Source organism: Glossina fuscipes, unplaced genomic scaffold (genome assembly GCF_014805625.2).
Source record: "Glossina fuscipes isolate IAEA_lab_2018 unplaced genomic scaffold, Yale_Gfus_2 121, whole genome shotgun sequence".
Lineage (NCBI taxonomy): Eukaryota > Metazoa > Arthropoda > Insecta > Diptera > Glossinidae > Glossina > Glossina fuscipes.
The window spans coordinates 4,817,736-4,836,764 of NW_023998464.1; the positions used below are offsets into that span (position 1 = coordinate 4,817,736).

At 34.5% G+C, this 19,029-nt stretch overlaps 1 protein-coding gene across 1 annotated transcript in view; it reads left to right on the forward strand.

Moving 5' to 3' along the window:
* Positions 1–1,058: 1,058 nt before the first annotated feature.
* Positions 1,059–19,029, forward strand: part of LOC119640462 (synaptotagmin-5) — a 23,677-nt gene continuing 5,706 nt past the window's right edge. The window contains exon 1 of the mRNA XM_038038532.1: positions 1,059–1,099. The gene's annotated coding sequence lies outside the window, so the exon portion shown is untranslated. The remainder of the gene's footprint in view (positions 1,100–19,029) is intronic.

Here is a 19,029-nt window from a genome sequence, read left to right on the forward strand (position 1 = left end):
CGTTTTGGTATTCCGTCAAGTAACAAGTAAAAAATCAGCTTAAACTCGTAAGCCCCTGCCACAATTGTATTGCAATGTATGCTTTCTGCCGAAGTCGATTTAATTTTAGCTACTAGGAATGGTTCTATTTACTGATATACATCCATTTCACACAGATTTGGCATATTAAATGAAATCAGCTTAAACACTTCTTCGATAATTTCAGCGCCAGATAAGCTTACCGCAAATATAAATGTAAAATTTTACACATGTTCTCCGGACAACTGTGGATCGAGAGACACACTTTTCTTAATATGGATTCTCTTTCATTCACTGAAAATTGATTCTAACGTGCAATTTATGTAAATAAACAGTTTATCGGAAAGCTTTCACCACCTGAAGCTTTTCAATTTTTAGTATGAAATTTAATTCTATTTTTCCGTGAAAGCGTTGCAATTTGTGCACTTTCAATTACGCACGTTTACGCACGTACGCTTCTATAACACGTGTCAGAAAAACGTGTCTCGCTTCATATTTTATGGCGTTTTATATAGTGGGGTGTAGTATGTGTTCATTGAATTTATAAATAGTAAATGAGCTCAATAAGAATGTAAGTAAGTTTGTCTTAGTTTAGGCAGTTAGGCCGAAAAGCAAATAAAATTAGCATGGGTGTAAGAGAAGTTGTGTCTTTATTGACGTGTCTTAAAACTATTCTTTTTAAATAAATTAAAGTTTTTATTATTTTTATTTAAACCAAAAGCTTCGCTAAATAAACTCAACAAAAGCTTTGTTTTATCAAAACCTTTTAAGAATATTACACTAAGGGTTAACAGTATGACTGCACACTAACATGCCTTCTTCACATATGCTATACTTATTATTCCTTACATTTCTCTCAATGAATGTTTTGAGTGCGTATACCAACCGTTGACCAGCTGACAAAATTCTATTCAGTGTTATTTTTGCCTCTCGACTAAACGCAATAGCAAATCAGAAGCAAACAACGCAGCAAAATACAAAAAAAATTTTGAAAATAAATATTTAAAAAAAGACTATCAAAAAATTGTATTGTTAGCGATAGTTTGGTTATTCATTTTATAAAATTGATACCTACAAGTAGGTAAGTTTGGTTTAATATCACAAAATTGAAAGAATTGATATAGAAAGGAAATAATAAGATTGTAATTAATAATAAAGTTTTCTAATTTAAAATTTGATCAATCTTTGACAGATTCAGAATTTTCTTCCATGTCAAATTAAGCGAAAGTTGTTTGATATAAATTTACTAAATAGAATTCTTGCGTTCCTTTTTTAATTTTCATAAGAACACAAAACATATGCTTGGCTTTGTAAATAGCAATCTGTATAGATAACTCGATGGGTGTACATATACATAAACAACAACTTGTTGTTATTTCAAAAGTTTTTTGCTTCATACTACTAAGGGGAAATGTTTCTCTACTCAGAAACGGAGGTGTACTAATTTCCACATCTGCGTATGTTAAAGGATGGAAAACCCACTAAAACCAGCATGAAAGAAACTGTTGCTTAAAGGCATATATAGCAAGATTTATGAGTTTAATCTCAGAACAAAGGTTTGTCATATTCGAAAGAGCCCACAACTAAAGGAAGCTAAGTAAAAATGGTTTTGATATTATTACCAACTGCCTGTGCTCATTGTTTATCGCAAATATATATATATATATATCCTTGATATAAATATCGCTGATTCATTTCTATAATTTAGATTTGAGAATTGCTGTAATTAAATGTTTGAATAAACACGCTAAAGATCTTCAAAAGATTCTTTCACAAAATTGCTGCGATGCGGTGTAAACAAACACTTAGTGTAGCAATAATCAGAATTGCTTGCATGTTACGGCTGTACTTAAAGTAATTAAACGAAGTTGTAACATTTACTGTGTATAACGCTTAAACTTCAGACGTTCAAAGAAGTTCACTATAGCTGACTGAGATTAACTGCTGTTACTGCGGTTGATATTTAAAATCGTGAGTTTATGCTCGTCCGTATCAAACACCTTTTCTTTCAACATAGTATACGCACGCAGATTGCAATCTAACATGCGCTTTCGATTAAAAGGGATAATCGTTGCCCGTTAGAAGGCTCAATATTTCTTCGACCACCCAGCCGAGGATACACGGAAGACGTTTTTTCTTGCATTGCGGTTGACAAAGGAGAACGTTATCGCATTATGGCGAGTAATAGCATTTCCCAAATAAAATGTTTTCTATTCTTTTGATTCTGGCGTGTAAGCTTTCACTGTGTAGTTCTCTAACTAACATGCATTCACTTAAATTGGACTTCGTTTTATAAGCATTTGAAAAGTATTGAAAGTGTAGCAAATTGTTAACAAAAGTAGAATAACGCAACTGTTGAAGTTTGCTTTAAGTACAACTTATGTCATATATATTGTTATTACACATGTGGAATAATCGAAATCTTATTAGAAATCCTACAAGGTATACAAATTTTTTTTCAGTGTGAGATTTTTGACCATTGTAGCCATGTGTACCTAATCGTTCCTATGTTCGAAGCGCCTGTTCTTTGGATCACCACAGCTGCACAAGTTGGTGAAGAAATTTAAAATCTTAGCAGAAATATACTTAAAGTACGGCCGTAGATTACGATTCACGCATTTGCCAAAAAAGCGCATCTTTAATGATCACTAGGTTAATATACAAAAATTAACAAAGAAAAACTTTGATTGGTTAGATAACCCGTTTATGGAGGCAGTACGTGTAGACATAGACACTGTGTTCAGTCTCTTTTACTTGAATTTATATCTAAAGCCTAAACTGAAATACTTTTTTCTTAAATCTGACAAGTTGTTTAAGAGCAGTTCCATTTTGATTAATGCATTAAAACTCACACAGATATAAATTATTGTTTGCTTGCTTGTCAACAGAATGCCATACTACCTCTTGTTACTGCTAAGACATTTTTTAATTTTAAAATATTTTTTTCTATTTTTTCGCTTTCATTTCCCTTCTCCTTTTTTTGTTATCCCAAGAGACTTAAATGTATGATTTGCACACAAAATCTTATACCTCGCGTCATCTACATTTTGCAGGCTTTAGAGTTCGTTTCACAAGACATTTACACGAATAATAACTTTATGTACGTGTGTTGAAAAAATCAAACGTTGCAAATATGCTTTACATGGGATGTTAGATACGCTACAGCAAGCGCATTGCAGCCCAATAAATACGAACTAAAAAAATGAAAAAAAATTTACCTGCGATCTTCAAACATACGTCCCTGTTATAAACTTGAAAATCGAGTGAGAAAAGGCGAATTTTTTCAACTCTTTTTTCTCGAAATCTGAGCAACAAAGTGATGGATGGATAAAAGCAAATTAATTCCATATTTTATTATGCTCAAGAAAGAACATAATGCAAATGTACCATAAATACAATAACGGATTCTTAGGTGGCAGGAAAAGAACTGTTTTTAAACTTAATCGCTATTGTCGAATCAGTGACATATATGTCGAGCTTCACTGACTAATCTTGGCCCGAATAAACGCACAAATAGCGTTAAAATAATAAAAAGTATTACTTGACAGTTCCACTTGTTGTAGAAAATGGCCGATCCAGCGTAACATTTAGTTACACCTACAACATGTCGGTGCATACTCAACCAATAAAGGGTCACCAAGAAAATATTTCTTTGGCTACTGAAGTCTAATATTTGGGCCAATCAAGCTTAGTTCTAAGCGCACACTGTAAAGTTATTTAAGTTTAGTTAGTTGTCTGAACTCATTTTTGATTGAAGTCATAAACGGACGAATGGACAGTGTCAGTATTACTCGCTTGTCACAGATATTCCAGCTTATTCTCACTGTTACGAAATGAATTGCAGAGCCGGTGTGCCTACAACTTTTGCTTAGAAGACATAGTAGTTGTAACTTGTAAGATCTTGATACTGTTAGTCACATAACGTTAATATTTAATAGCAAATGTGTTAATTAGTTGCACGCAATGGCAACAAGCAATCCGTAATCATTGAGTTCCGAGATGGCTTTAACACGGCGATTGCAAGTGCTGAAGTGTAAGGAAAGTTCGTTGCATTTAAAGCTCATTACACCTAGGAGAAAAATATTGCTCGAGACGAACAGAGTCGTCTTTGAAATGCTTTCTTGGTGGGCATATGTCTTCAATTGAATTTGCAAAATACATTTTGCTTTTAAATATTGCTTTAATACGTATGTTCCGTTCAAACTGTAAAAACTATGAGAAAAATTTCAATTGATTTTCCGACCGCGGTCTACGCTCACGAATTCTGTGTGTTTCTGTATTAAAAAGACTTCATGGCATGTAAGAACAAGAAGCAACAAAAGCAACTTGTTTACATTTTATTTCAGTAGAAAGCTGAACATTAAGAGCTAAAAACACCGCTTACACTTAAATAACGAACGTCGAGTATTTATATGAGTTTTATGTTTTTCCTTCTTTCTCCTACTTTTTTTTGTTTTCATATGTGAACAACGCACAGGAAACCAAGGTCACGCGTGATGATGAAATGATGATGATGGAATGATAATGAATTCTAAATAAACATGTATGTTATGTGTTTAAAGGAGAAAGAAAAAAAGAATCTGTGCTTAAAAAATATAATGGTAGCCTATTTTCTAAAGCATTCATCAACAAATAGAAGAAAATTTCCCAAAATTTTTGGTTGATGCGTTGCTCGAAAAGATTCCTAAATTTTCCGCTTATTGGCATTATTTCGAATATACATTTTTTTTTATACCATACATCATTTGTGGTAGAAGATGGTACCAAGTTTGTGCGGATGTATATAATACCCAGAAGAATATCAAATAGACCCACTTTCTATTAAACTCATCAAATCGATCTAAGCTTGTCCGTCCGTCTTATTTTCTTCTGTTCAATCTACAGCCTGCAATTATTGAGATATCTTTATGAAATTTAACACATCACCTCTTTTGAGCCAAGGGCGAAAGCCAAGGGACAACTTTTTCGCCTTCTCATATAATGCCATATATTTTTTTTTTGTGAAAAGTTTTTCTATGGAAAAAAATGGCACATTTTGAAACTTTTTCAGTAAATACTGTAATGGTATAATGGTGTTTATTTTTGGCAGACGAGTGTACGAATAAATATTATAAAAAAAGGATATATGAATTTCTTACAGAGCAATTTATTTTAAATGCAGAAGATTCCATCAAAGCTGTGGGTAGTCTACGGATATTAGAAGCAGCAAGGAATTTCAAACTTCATAGCCGCAAGCTCGTATATTTTAATTTTGAAAATCGCGGCGACATGACAACGTCCGACGGATTACTCAGTGGAGGCAACCAGGTACGCTGTGTGTTGCTGCCATTGTAAAAATCAAAAAGAAACATTTGACAAGAGATTATTGGACACCGTTTGAAAGTGTCTTAAGCTCGTTTCAATACAAAAGAGATGAGCAGCGACAGAGGACGATCTGCTATTGTACTTGCGAAAGTTAAAACACTACACAAAAGTCCACGGGCTGCGTACTCTTCAGTGGCAGTACATAGCGAGTAACGAATGAACCGCGCATCGCTGTATGTAGCTTTCAGTAGAGCTTCAAAGAGTTGCAACTCCATTCCAACTCCACTCGTCCTACGCCTTCTTCGAGAATTGACGCAGTTCAACTGGACATTTCAAAACTACAAACGTATAGAAAATTTTTAAGATATTTTAGTTATTTTGGCAGCAACGGTTTGACGAAAATTTTTCTTCCAAACATAAAATATTGCATATATATGTTGAAGATGTTAAGCGGTATGAGTCACGACTGTAGTGTCAAATTCTTTTCTTCGCTGAAACGTTGCCTTTATGAGAGTTGTAGAAGATATGGGGATAGAAGGTAATGGAAAGGGAAGCATATCTAAACGCGTCATTATTATTTTAAGTAAGACTGAGGCGCTACTAAGAATAAAACATTTGACAAAGAAAGAGCTTCGTTCTGGAGGCAATCCCTTCAAAGGATCACTTTTAAATGTGACAATTTTGAATAGAAAGCTTCTTTTAGAAGAACTGAATCCAGCATTGGAAAATTTCGTAGCAAGTACGAAGAGAAGAGACAGGAAAATAATAATTGTGGGAGATTTCTACACTTGCGCTTAGAAATTTGCGATCAATTTGCAATGTGATCGAGAAATAAGACCCATTTAATTTTTTAGATCCACTGTTTATTCCAAATCTACTTCCTCGCCTTCAAAGTAATCCCCCTCAGATACTATACACTTATGACAACATTTTTTCGGATTCTTAAAACAGTTGTTATAGTTGATTGCGGAGACGACTTTCAAAGCTTTTTGCGATTCAGCTTGTATTTCTTCACGCGAATCAAAACGATGTCGCAGAGTGGTATTTTGCGTTTACAAAAAAACCAGAAGTCATATGGGGCACAAGAAATCATGTGAATACGATGGTTGCGGAGCGATATGGGTTGAGTTTTTAACGAAATGGTCTCGAAGGATCTACACAGAAAGTGAGTGCTTTCGATTTGAACGCGTTTCAAACCCAACTGGCTGATCTGAGTGAAATGCCGACAGCGTTAGCGAGATCCCTAATCGTTAATCGATGGTTTTCGAGCACCAAATTTTTGATGTATTTAACATGAATTTCATCGATAGAGTTTGATCGTCGACGCTCTTCGTCGTAAACCCGTCATTGGCCATCTTATTACTGTGCACACCACTTGTATACATTTCTCTCTGAGAAAGTCACAGGCTCTTTGCAAAATGCTAAACGTTTAATCATTTCCTGAACAAAATTTAATGGAACATGTTTGCTCAAGAAAACCACGCATGAAAAAATCAGAAAAAGACCTTTTAGTGTCGTAGCTGAAAGACTAATACCGTTTATTACGCTAAGTATGGCAAAGATATTTGTCACAATGCTACCAATTTTGTGCTATTCGTTGTATCTGCGCATTTTAAATTGAATACTGGTGTTAACTATTGATTACAACATTATACGTATGAAATAATTCACTGTGACCAAGGTGATGTGCAAGCGTAACAAAAATAAAAAGAAAAGCGTAAGATTATTGCTTTTATTTGCGCAAAGGGTGTAGTAAGTTTGTTTAAATGTATGCAAGACCCACAAGAGGCAACGGGAACGTTTTACTTGATTTTAATTAAATGTTTTTAACCCTCTGCTGTTTTTCCAGTAACAGATAAGATGTGATTGCAATAGAAATCTTTTTCTCCTTTTTTTTTTTGTTAGTAGACAGATAAAAAGAGATAAATAGGTGTAATATTTACTTGATAAGAAGAATTCATTAAATAAACTTCAGTGAAAAATTAAAAAGATAGCCACGTTAATGAATATGGGTCGAGATTTGATATAATATATATGAAGGATTATCAAAAAAGGGTTTGTTTTGTAAAACATCACACTGGCCATATTTGTCCTCAGATTCTCGGCAAAATTGACATTTGTGTTCGGTTTTGTTTGGAAGATCATCACAGATAGATACAAAATTGTACAGCGTATATCAATTTTTTAAATTTATTACGAAAGTAATTAAACGATTTGGGGTGCGTATCGTGAGACGGTTAAATGGTTTCGTAACTAAGCAAAAGTCACCCCTTTAGAGTAAAAAGACATACTTGCTGTTGCTGGTAGACCTTCATCTGCATAACAATCAACATTTGCGATGTGATGTCTTACGTCTGTACAAAGCTAGCTACCTCCCATCACTTCAAATCAATTACCATGTTAACTTGAAAGAAAAGCATAAAGATTATTTTTAAATTAAAATTATGATCCTATAGTCCTACATTATAATCCTATATTGCAATCTAATATAGCTAGTGGGAAATCTCTTGCGATATTCAATGGAATAAGAATTGAGTATAGTAAAGTAGCACTAAGGACTGTACACTTGCACCCAGGATTAATGGTCAATAATTGATTTTCTAAAACTCGCTTTAGATAGTTTATAGCTAAGAGTCGCTATAAAACACAAATAAAAGCTTCTCTACTTCTTCATGTTTACTTTTGAATGATAAAATCCCATATTTTATGGTTGCACTCTTTGTGGACGGCGTGCAGAAATTCTTAACACTTATCATGAAAGCAATGATATTACAGCTACGTTTCGTCCATGTGGGATACAACTCATGTTTGGTTAAATTGCTTTGTAAATACGGAATGTTGGCCTTTTAATGAAAAGACAACACACATGCTATTTCTAAAAGATCTACACGTGTAAAAAAATTAACCTTTGAGAGAGGTTTGTGGCCTGAAATTGTCCTTGTTAAACGCGAAAACGGGTTTGCAGTTACCATCGATAAACAATACGTTGTTTTAACAAAATAGCGCAGGCTGTCATACACCGATTAACACAATTAATATGTCAGCAGAAAAGTTCAGCAATCCTTTAATCTCCAAAAATACCTATATGATCTTGCTCTCAAGATCGAAAGATATAATTCTGATGAACTTTTTCGTAGCGGTTTTCTTAAATTATTGGTTTACTCTGACAAATCGCAAAGTTTCAATGACATTATTTTTCAAGATCAAATTTATGCGGAAAAGTAGCTTCGAATTATTATTCTAGATTTGAATTTTTACAGAAATCCGAAGGCGATCACTTATATGAAATGAATTTTAACTAAAATTTTACGAACCAACGTCTAAAATAGAATAAAACATAATCTTAGCGTTTTCTTTTTTAATGTTTCATTATACCACATCCGAAGGAGTTTGTCATAGTGTTTGTAAAGTATATATATTCTCTATAAAGTATTGTTACGAAAATCCCAAATCCAGTTAATTTCAGCTAAGTGATTTTCCCTAATAATAAATTCCCTAAAGAAGGAAAAGCCAAATGAGCATTCGCATGCGCCTCATGGAGCTGCAGGCCTATGAAAAGGATTAGACGAAAAATAGGCTGGGATTAGAAATAAAACCATAAGTATAGGTATAGTAACATGCTTGTAAAAATGTATATAAATAGCATATTTGCGGAAGGGAGAGTTAGTCGGGCAAGAACATAGAAATTGAAAGTACGGCCAAAATAAGTTGTGAATAATCCTACATTTAGGGAACATTATTGTAAATAAACGATCCTACTGTTAAGGAATATAATTGTAAATCAAAGAACTTTGAAGTGTATTTCTCTTGGTCAAAATATCCACGATTTAGTGATATGGACAGTAAAAGCGAATTTCATCACAGTATATATATTCTCGATTAGCGTCAAATTTTGAATCCGTCTATACACGTTTGCCCGTTTGTGCGTCTGTATAATGTGGGCACTCTCCTTGCCACAAAAACTAAGCCATTCACTTCAAATTCGCCGGATACACTGGCAGCCCGCGCACGAAGCTTGGCGTTAAAAGTCAGTCAAATCGGTGAAGGGATACGGTGATCATTACATGCTGTAGTATGTAAGTAACGGGCAAAACGCAATTGTTTATTCCTTTTGAAAAACATAGGTGTTCCCAGTTTAAGTAGTATTGTAGACGTGACCTTCAACCGATTTTGCACAAGTTCAATACCAGACTGTGTGCAGGAACCTCCAATGTTGCTGGCAACTTTGAGGCCGATAGTTTTTGCGGCCAGGGGACTGTTCACAACAGACATTACACTGGCTGGTCATGCTAAATCGATTCACAAATTGGATGTTGCAAGCGTTTTGCCAAAATAAATATACTGTTCATTACTAGCTGATAGTAAGCAAACACTGCATTCGCAAATAGAATAAATAGGAATAGAACATATCTCCTTATTTATGTTGAGAAACTGCTTGGAGAAAAACTGATCTTGTTACAATCAGTAGTGGATTAATATTACGAGTAATTTCAATGATTTCACCCATTTTATAAGCGATCAATTTCAACATGTACAGATAGGTTGTGTAATGAACTATAACGAAAAATGAAAAAATTTCGAAAAAAGTGCTGACCGCCAAGAAAAAATATCGATTGCCAGAAACAGGACTTGGCTCAAAGTAAGCCTTGCTGAAAATTGCATTTTGTCTCTTGATTTCTAACTACTCCGGACCGCTCATAGATATGCCCGGAAAGAATTTGTGTTCATTTAAAAGCGTTTCTAAGGAAGAATTAAATAGGTATAAGGAAGGCTGGGAGCGATTTAGAGAGTCCCAGTTTGCTTGCGAGCACTTTGTAAGTTTAGCAAGATACTTTTCGGAAATTTAATTATAAACTCGACGTTGATGCTGTTTACTCTGTCATTTCCCTGCACGTAAAATGTAAAACTCGCAGTTCAGTCTTAGGGGCACTTTTCGAACATAAAAACGTTCGAGAAAGAGAATGACGAAAATATTTGTATATACGGTTCTAATGAAACAAAATAATAAAATATTTCCTGTCATGTCTATAACACATTTCAAAGCTTTAAAAAGTTTTTTTCAAAACCCGCAATGAAAGTTTCAAATTCTCTACAGTATCTTTATGACAACATCCTCTAAATCAAAAAAAGTTTTATATTTGTGTATTTTTTGCCAACAAAGTTTTTTAGTCAAAAATTACGCTTTTTCACTCAAACACTCCTCAATCGCATCAACATCAATGTTTGTAAATTTTGCTACGTTACCCTCTACTTATAGCCATGCAGAAGGAATGATTTTTTAGATTCAAATTTGACCTACAAAAAAAACGATTAATATCTTTGCAAATATCATCATTGTATTGACTTTTCTTTCATCTCAAAAAAATTGCCACAAAAGCTCTTCTTTAAGTTGCTTGCAATAGCGACTTTCCGCCCTATGAGAAAAGAAATTTCTCTTTTTGACTGCCAGCACATTTTCACGTAGATGATATAAGTTGCAGCGTTTTCCATCAATGTTTTTGCTTTCTTCTCTATTGTTGGCTATGAGCGCCTTAATATATGCACGTTTTGCTTTGATGGAACAATAAACAGGGACAAAGAGTTGTCGTCTAGTAATTCGGCTTAAAAAGAGAGAGCGTAATTTTCCAGCGTAATTTTTACTGCAATTATGATTTTTTATTGATTTTATATAATGTTTTTATGTGAGGAAATTTTGAGTTTTTCCTTGATTTCAACTGAAATAACGGAATACATCATTGAAACGGATCATAAAATATATCTACACTTAATTCGTTTATTTTTTCTTTCCATTTATAGCTTTCCATTTAAGAATTTTGTTTGCATTCAGAGGACAATTAAAAATCCGTGAACCGAAGAAATAAAAACAAAAGCGAAGAAAAGGGGAGGTTAACGAAGAAAATATTGTTTATAAAAATAAAAACTAATTTTCTAATCACTTGAAATGTTCGTTAACCAGTAATCTGCGATTCTCTCTTTCTTTTATGCAATGATGCTCAAATAAGAAAGTCGGTTAAATTTATTGGTAAAATAATAAATTTTATTACTAAAATCTGAAAATATACATTTATATAAGTGAAAGTCCGAATCATCCGAATCATTTTCAATAGTCTTGAACTTAAACACGTCACCCAACCAACCAAAGCTGTGTCCCACATCCGCACCAATTTAAATTATCCTTGCACCACAAGTGCTATGAGTATAATAGGTAAATAATTAAGAAATAGTATTTGAGGAAGTTGTTACATGTAAACTGCACAAGAATTTGTAGCCTACAACTTTAATAGTCTTGTATAATTTCATTACTTATCGATATTCACTTCAATAAATTCGGTAGGAGTTCAGACATCATACTCTTCCTATGACTACAAATCTAATAATAACGTCCCACGAAAGGCTTGTTTTCCATTTATATACATATATAAATAAAATTGTACTATATTCAACTTTTTAAACTGGTTCTTAAATTTTGTTCTTACATTTGTAAGATTTTTAAGATTTGTTTTCTGTCTACTTGAACTACTGTTATCACAAAGCTATTTGAGTACATCCTTATCATGGTAACATAGGGCACTCGCTTAAAGTGCTCTTGGAACATGTTGTTTAGTGTTTAGTTTTCATGTTTACTACTACGGAAAACGGTGTACTAATCGCTTCGTGCATTACGCTTGCAAATTTGTATCAAAGAACTAATGTGTATTTAATCAGCGTAAGCATTTGAGTCAACGCAACTGTCTATTAACATTTTTACGAAATTCTCATATCTCATACATTCAAAATTATCCTTACACTTCACATACTTCAGGCGTAGTGAGGTTCCCATTTAAGAGCACTGCACGGAGCTGTGCCAGCCCACATCGTGAGGTTAATGCTAAAGCCAATTACTCACTTTAAGCTTCTGCGCAATGTTGTACTGTAAGCGTGGTCAACGAATTTCCAAAAAGGTGCAGCAAGGATATAACAAACAGTACACAGAAAAGGTTAATATTGGATAACTAACCTCTACTTAAAGCAACCGTGAAACTCATTTTTATATGTCTATGGAATCGTCATATTAACGTGTGAGCTGGTGCATAGTGAAATAGTTAAGAAGCGCGACTATCATCTCGACGGTTGGTTTGTGATTGTAGCTGTAGTGCCACACATTGTCCTTATTTTTTTCTCTTCAGTTTTTCCACGCCACCGTCATGTTACCACTACAGGAAGCATTCCCTCAGATATTGGTCACATTAAACAAACGAAAACAAAATATGAACTCATTCAGTTTTACAGGGCTCTATTAAAAAATTTTATTAAAAGACGGAACAGCCTTCCCCATAGAATTTAAAAAAATTCCAGTTTGGTTTTGCTCCAGTTTTGGAGGCGGTGATATTGCTTACAAACTAACTTTCACCATTTTTAATATCGGGGTTTAGCGTAAGCTAGAAACATGTACAAAAAGCTTGCGTCATGCCTAAGATTACGGCAATTGCAACCGTAGGTGACAGATTAATTGGTTCTGAGCAATATGGTCCACGGTGATCAAAATCATTTTATGCCACCAATAAGCAATTACTCCGTCTACGCCTTCCTCAGAATCTATACGTCAAAAGACGCAACTAACTAGATAGGATTTTCACTTAAGGTGCGTTCCAGAGAAGCCACGTCTTCAAAATTACATATTCGGCCATCTGAACGGTTTTTCACACATTGTTTCGAAAAATTTGACAAATGATAAAAGATTGAAGAGAAAAAATAATATTCCTAATGGATTTTTTTGAGTAAGACCCTTCCAGTTTTAGGCATCAATCACGGCAATGTACGTCTGCAGTCACATCATCACATATATCATACACTATCCCTTAGAAAGCTGTTACTAGATGGGCGTTTGCAAGTTCAATGATCGAGCGCATTTAATAGAGCATCAGTGAATCAGTTCAATTTAGGCAATGCTGCCAGAATGTGAACTTAGAAAGCCCCTTGCACGTCAAATAGAAATCTAGGCAGGCGTCTTGGGGCGACTTGTAAGATGCGCATCATATATGACGTATTTGCGTTATGGAAGAAAGGTAGGGCTGCCATATATTTAATAAACAATAAAACACATCCCAAATTTTCAAAAAAATATCCGCCGCCTACGGCAAGTATGCAATAGGCACGAATCAGAAGTGATTTATGAAATTTCGTTGAAACATTTTGGATTTGGAGTTGCTCTTGCTTGTGATCGCTTAGTTGCTGCTGAGACCGATCACATTCAGATAATATCAACTAATATTGCTTTGAGTTTACGCTTGAAGGCGATTTAAAAAAACCAAAACAAACTATAATTGATTCTAATTTTGGGATAAGCCTGAACACATTTCCCTGAAAGTAGTCTTAATTGCTGAGATAATGGTGTCTGTTTATATTCACCGCAATGCTATAAAGATATTTAGATTTTTTTACTTGCTTCCATTTAATTAATTAAAGACTTTATAACTTCTAAGTACTTCGAAGCGACAGAAGTTTTCACAAAACGCCGGAAGTTAATGTCTTGTTTCTCTCATAGCTACCTTTTATGCTCTCAGCTTAATTATAAATCGAAATTGTTGTAAACTAATCACGATTAGAAACTAAGTGGTTATGATATAATAATGAAGAAAAAATTTGAAGCAAATCAATTTATTGGATTCCCTCTACGTAATAATTGGATCGGTTAGCCCTTGAATTAAATGATGAAAGAAAACCTTCTTTTCTTGCGCTTATTGAAAGAAAAGGTTGAAAATTCCTTAAGTAATTTTATACCCATCACCGAAGGAGTATATTCATTTTGTCAAAACGTTTGCAATGCCCACAAGGAAGCATCAGAGGCCACACGAAGTATATATACTCTTGATCAGCATCAAACTCGTAATCGATTTAAGCATGTCCGTCTGTCCATCTGACCTTCTCTCCGTATGGGTAAAATCTATTGTAAACATTCTCCTGGTCGCAATAATAGAGCTATCGACCTCAAATTCGGCAGAAATATTGGAAGTTCTTGCACGCAGATTGGCGCAGATTGAAAATGGGCCAAATCGGTCGAAGCATACGCGCACAGTACCACGAAATCTGAGAACACGTCTGTTTTTCGGAAATGAAAAATTGGTTTTTTGCTCATTACTCATAAACTATAGTATATAAATGTAGAAAGATTTGAAATCATATTCTATGGGCGATGCTGTAGCAGCTGTGCACAAATATGGAAAAAAATTGATCACGCCTACCCAATATTATGGATACACCATACAACTTTAATTATTTTTTCAATACCTTTATAACACGCAGGAACAAGCTTCAAAAACCCGATAGAGTATACAAATTCTCGGCCATTTACAACCCTTGAATTCACCTAAACATGTCCGTCTGCTTACCTGTCCATGTGTCTGTTTACGTAACGTCTGTGTAGTATTTGTGGTAAAAATTCACCCGTTAGCGAAGATGATATAATGAAAATATCGCGTAAAAAGTTGCAAAAAATTTGGAGTTGAGCTAAAGTTTTCACAGGACACGCCTACAACCCACAAGCCTCTACCACAAAAACTTTTACTTTGGAAATAGAACGAATCAACTGCGCCCGCTTCATATACTAGAGCATGACAATTTTGTTCTTTTACTTTTTTTGCCTTTTTTATGGGATAAGCGGTGATGGGTACAACCGATTCGGTCCCGGCCGAATTTACTTTTTTTACTTCTTTCAACTTGAACTAAATTTTTACGACGGTTTGGTGTTTCAGCTGAAACTCTCAGCGTCGACGTATTAATCTGTTTACATATTTGGAAGAGGCAATGCTGCCTTAAAAATATGTACTTCGAATGGTTCGACGCTATTGTTGAAATAAAAGCAACAGAGAATAAAATGTAGAGGAAAGTAAGAAGAAAGCATTGAAATATTTAGACGAGGACAGTAACGAATTTTAAACACCCTGCTGTTAGAGTGCGACGCTAATGTTTGTAAAACTTTTGCTGAAGCTAACTTAAGAATAGCAGCCGTCGAGAAAAAATTAAAAATGTTTTTTTTTCGAAATTGAACTGCAAGGCATACCGTTGCGGTGTGATTTATGACGTTTGCTTAGAGTGTTTCGCAAATAGTTCATGTTAGGGGCTAATATCGTTGCGATACTTATAAGAGTAAGGGACCCTGCACGCTTGACTGTGCTTGACAGGTGCACGTGTTGAATGGCGAGTGGTTAAGTGTACATAAAAAGGAAGAAAAAAGGTGCAACACAATAGAAAACAAACATTAACACGACGCATTCCTTAAGTCTATACAAAGGCCAAGTGGTAAACTTTGTACACGCGTAAGCCTGCTTAGTAACTACAGCAAATGTGAACTGCTATAGTCAGCGTTTTAATGAAATTTTAATATCTGTTGACAGTAAATTAAAGAGAATTTCTTTGTGAATCTTCTTGTGTAACGGTCTTTACTTTCACTCTACAAATAGTTAAAAAACTTGTGGTCTATAAAATGTCATAATGAAATTAAAAGCTTATCTGACAATGGATAAAGCTTTTTTATTATTCATGATAGTTAATTGATTTGAAAACATTTTATGTTTAACACTTTCACTATATAATTAAATGACCGTGCGGCATAGATATCTAGTCATTATAATAAACAGCAAGTAAGAAAATTATATTCGGTCGAGCGTGGATCTTTTATATCCATCACCGTTGACCTAAAAGAGACTAAAAAGGGAAAAGGTTGGTTTCGAAACTGTTTTGCAAATTTGTAAGCGAGATCTTGATTTTTGCAAGCGGGAGAATGCTCACCTCTCTTAAGCAGACAGACAGACTTTTCTGTACTCCGAATTTAAAACTGACCTTATGAGGTTTTTCAAGAATGCTTTTGCGTGTTATAAAGGTATTGAAAAAGACCGAATTAAATTTTGATGTACTATATATATATTGGTTGCACGTGGTCAATTGTTCCCAAATTTGTACTGGTACCGTAGCATTTCCCATAGAGTTCAAAATTTTTATAGATTTCTCTGCGATAGCTTATGAGCGATGAGTAAAAAAATAACTTTTTATTCCTTTTGAAAAACAGAGGTGTTCCCAGTTTACGTGGCACCGTAGGAATGCCCTTCAACCGATTTGGCCCAAGTCCAACACCAAACTGTTTGCAAGGAACCTCCCATGTTTCTGCCATCTTTGAAGCCGACATTTTCATTTTTGCGGTCAGGAGAATGTTTACAGCAAAGATTAAACATTAGACATACTTAGAACGATTCAGAAATTGTTGCCGATCAAGAATATGTACACCTTGTGAGGTCCCTGGAGCTTCCTTCTGACTGTTGCAAATGCTTTGAAAAAATAAAAATATCCCTTATCCTTCTGTAGTGGGTATCGTATCGTATCATCATCGTCATCCCAATCGTAATTCTTACTTATCTCAGTTTCACACTGATTAGATGGTATTAGATCTAAAAAATTTTGGATTAATTTAAATATTGGCTCATCGCGGATTTTAAAAACAACTTACTTTCATTTGCGTTGTATGTGTCTTCTTTTTCGATATAACCACGGTCTGAATCTTCTCCTAAAATGAATTTAGAAAGTTAGAGTTTTTAAAAAAAGCTTATAAAGAGCTACTTACTTTCTGGCGTAGAATCGTACAAAAGAGCCAATTTTGCCTTTTCTCTGAATTCGCGACTGTAGGTTTTCTTGGGTTTTTCTCGTAAAAAATATAAAGGGGACCGTTCCAAATTTCTTAATTTACTCTCAGGCGATGTTGTAGGACTGTTAAAAGGCGATGTAGAAAAGTCCTCAAATATTATTTCAACTATTGTTTTTTTTTTGTTGTCATCTGGAAAGTTCTCAAACACTACATCCACATCTTGCTCTTCGGGAGCCTCTGCATTTTTCACTTCTTTCATTGCATCCTCCGCTTTCGTGCAGCATTCGATTAACTCTTCGTCAGAAAGATGGAATTCATATCCACTCGTCGAAAACTCAGCAACAGACTGTGACAACAGTTCATGGCAGGATGTAAATTTTTGAGAGCTTGTCATATTGGTTATTGTTGTTTCCCAATTGACATGGCCGGTATTGCTGTATATAAACCGGGTAAAGGTTGCTCAAAGAGACAGTGGAGCTAATAAGGACATTTGGAAAATAAATAAAAATTAAATAAAAAGAAGTAAAATGGAAAATTTGAATAGAAACGAACACAACGAAACTACAGAAATAAGTGCAAATAGCTTTCTGTTCTTAGCTTTCTCTATAAAATTTTGTATTTAAAAATTTTTCCATACTGTTTACCACAAGCGTAAGCGTAAATAATCCAGTATCTGGCAAAGGAGTAAAGAAGAAATATATTAGAGCAACACATTTTTTCTATCGTTATCTCATTTGCCTCTAAGTAATCAGATCGAAAGCGGTTAATCGAGTTTGACGGCGGGATGAAACAAAAACTATGCTGGGTCCCGTTGCCGGATAAGAGCGTATTGTTTGGAATGTCGGCCGATTCATGGTGGCCATCCGTGGACATTAATGTTTGCCTGCAAATAAATCATTAAAGAAGAGTCAGAAATGTTATGAAAATCGGTTTAATTACCGGAAAATCCAATTATATGCACTTGCAAAGCAACCGGTCTTACGGAAGGTTTAAAATTATATAACCCCATTTCCTTAATATCCAGCCAATTTCCGAGATCTTGAGCGTTGGCAAAAGCAGTAGATAAACCAACGTATATTGCATTCTATGTTGACGTAATGAAATTCGTACATGATACAATTACAAAATGTATTTCGTCTATAACAATTAGTACAACGTCCTGTACATATTCTCTTGCCTAGCAAGACCGGCTGATACCATCCCATTTTTTTGGTGTGGTAACTATCAGTTGAGAATCCAATCGCCAATTGTAATTGCGGATTGGTAAAAAAACCTGGAACAATTCGGAATGATAAATAAAATTGAATTCAATCAATAACCAAAAATTTTGACTTGTTTTACCATCTACCAAACAAAGTTTGGTCATAAATTGATTTTAATACGTAACACTGTACGCGTTATGGGCTGCAAAGTGTCATCAACATTGAACATGGGCAATTCTCCTTTAGCGATATCTATTTCACGAAGTGTGTATAAGCTAACACCTCTGTTTTCTAATTTTTTCTCGATATTAATATGCAAGAACTGATGCATAGGACTTTTGAAATCCCATTGTAGTCGTTCAAACAATTTGCACACTTGCAATATATGCCCTGCAAGTATCGAATCATTATTACGCAAGACAATCGCTGCAATGCGTGTTATATTTTGCACGATGTACGACATGTCAGAGCAAACGTTTTCGCATAGCCACGCGAGAGGCATGTCTGAATTAATATATTAATTATATATTATTATTCTGAAATTAAATGGAAATAAATAATTAAGTTATAAATGACAATCAGTAAAGATATATGCAAACTTACCATTGGAACGCAACGAGTATTGCGAGGAGGGTGGTGGCATCTTTACAAGAACACCTATGAAATTCTCTGCTAAAATAAAATTGTTTTTTTTTCGTATGCAAAAACCAAATAAAACTAAAATTTGAAATTTTGTGCTGTGGCTTAGTTCGAACATCGAGACTTATTCCAAGATTCCTATATTCCGTTTTGTACCATTACGTAATGCGTTTCCGTTTAGAAAACTTTCTGTCAAAACTTCTGCATTCATCTCCCCTTGTACGTCTCCTGAATAGTTTTGTACAATTTTTA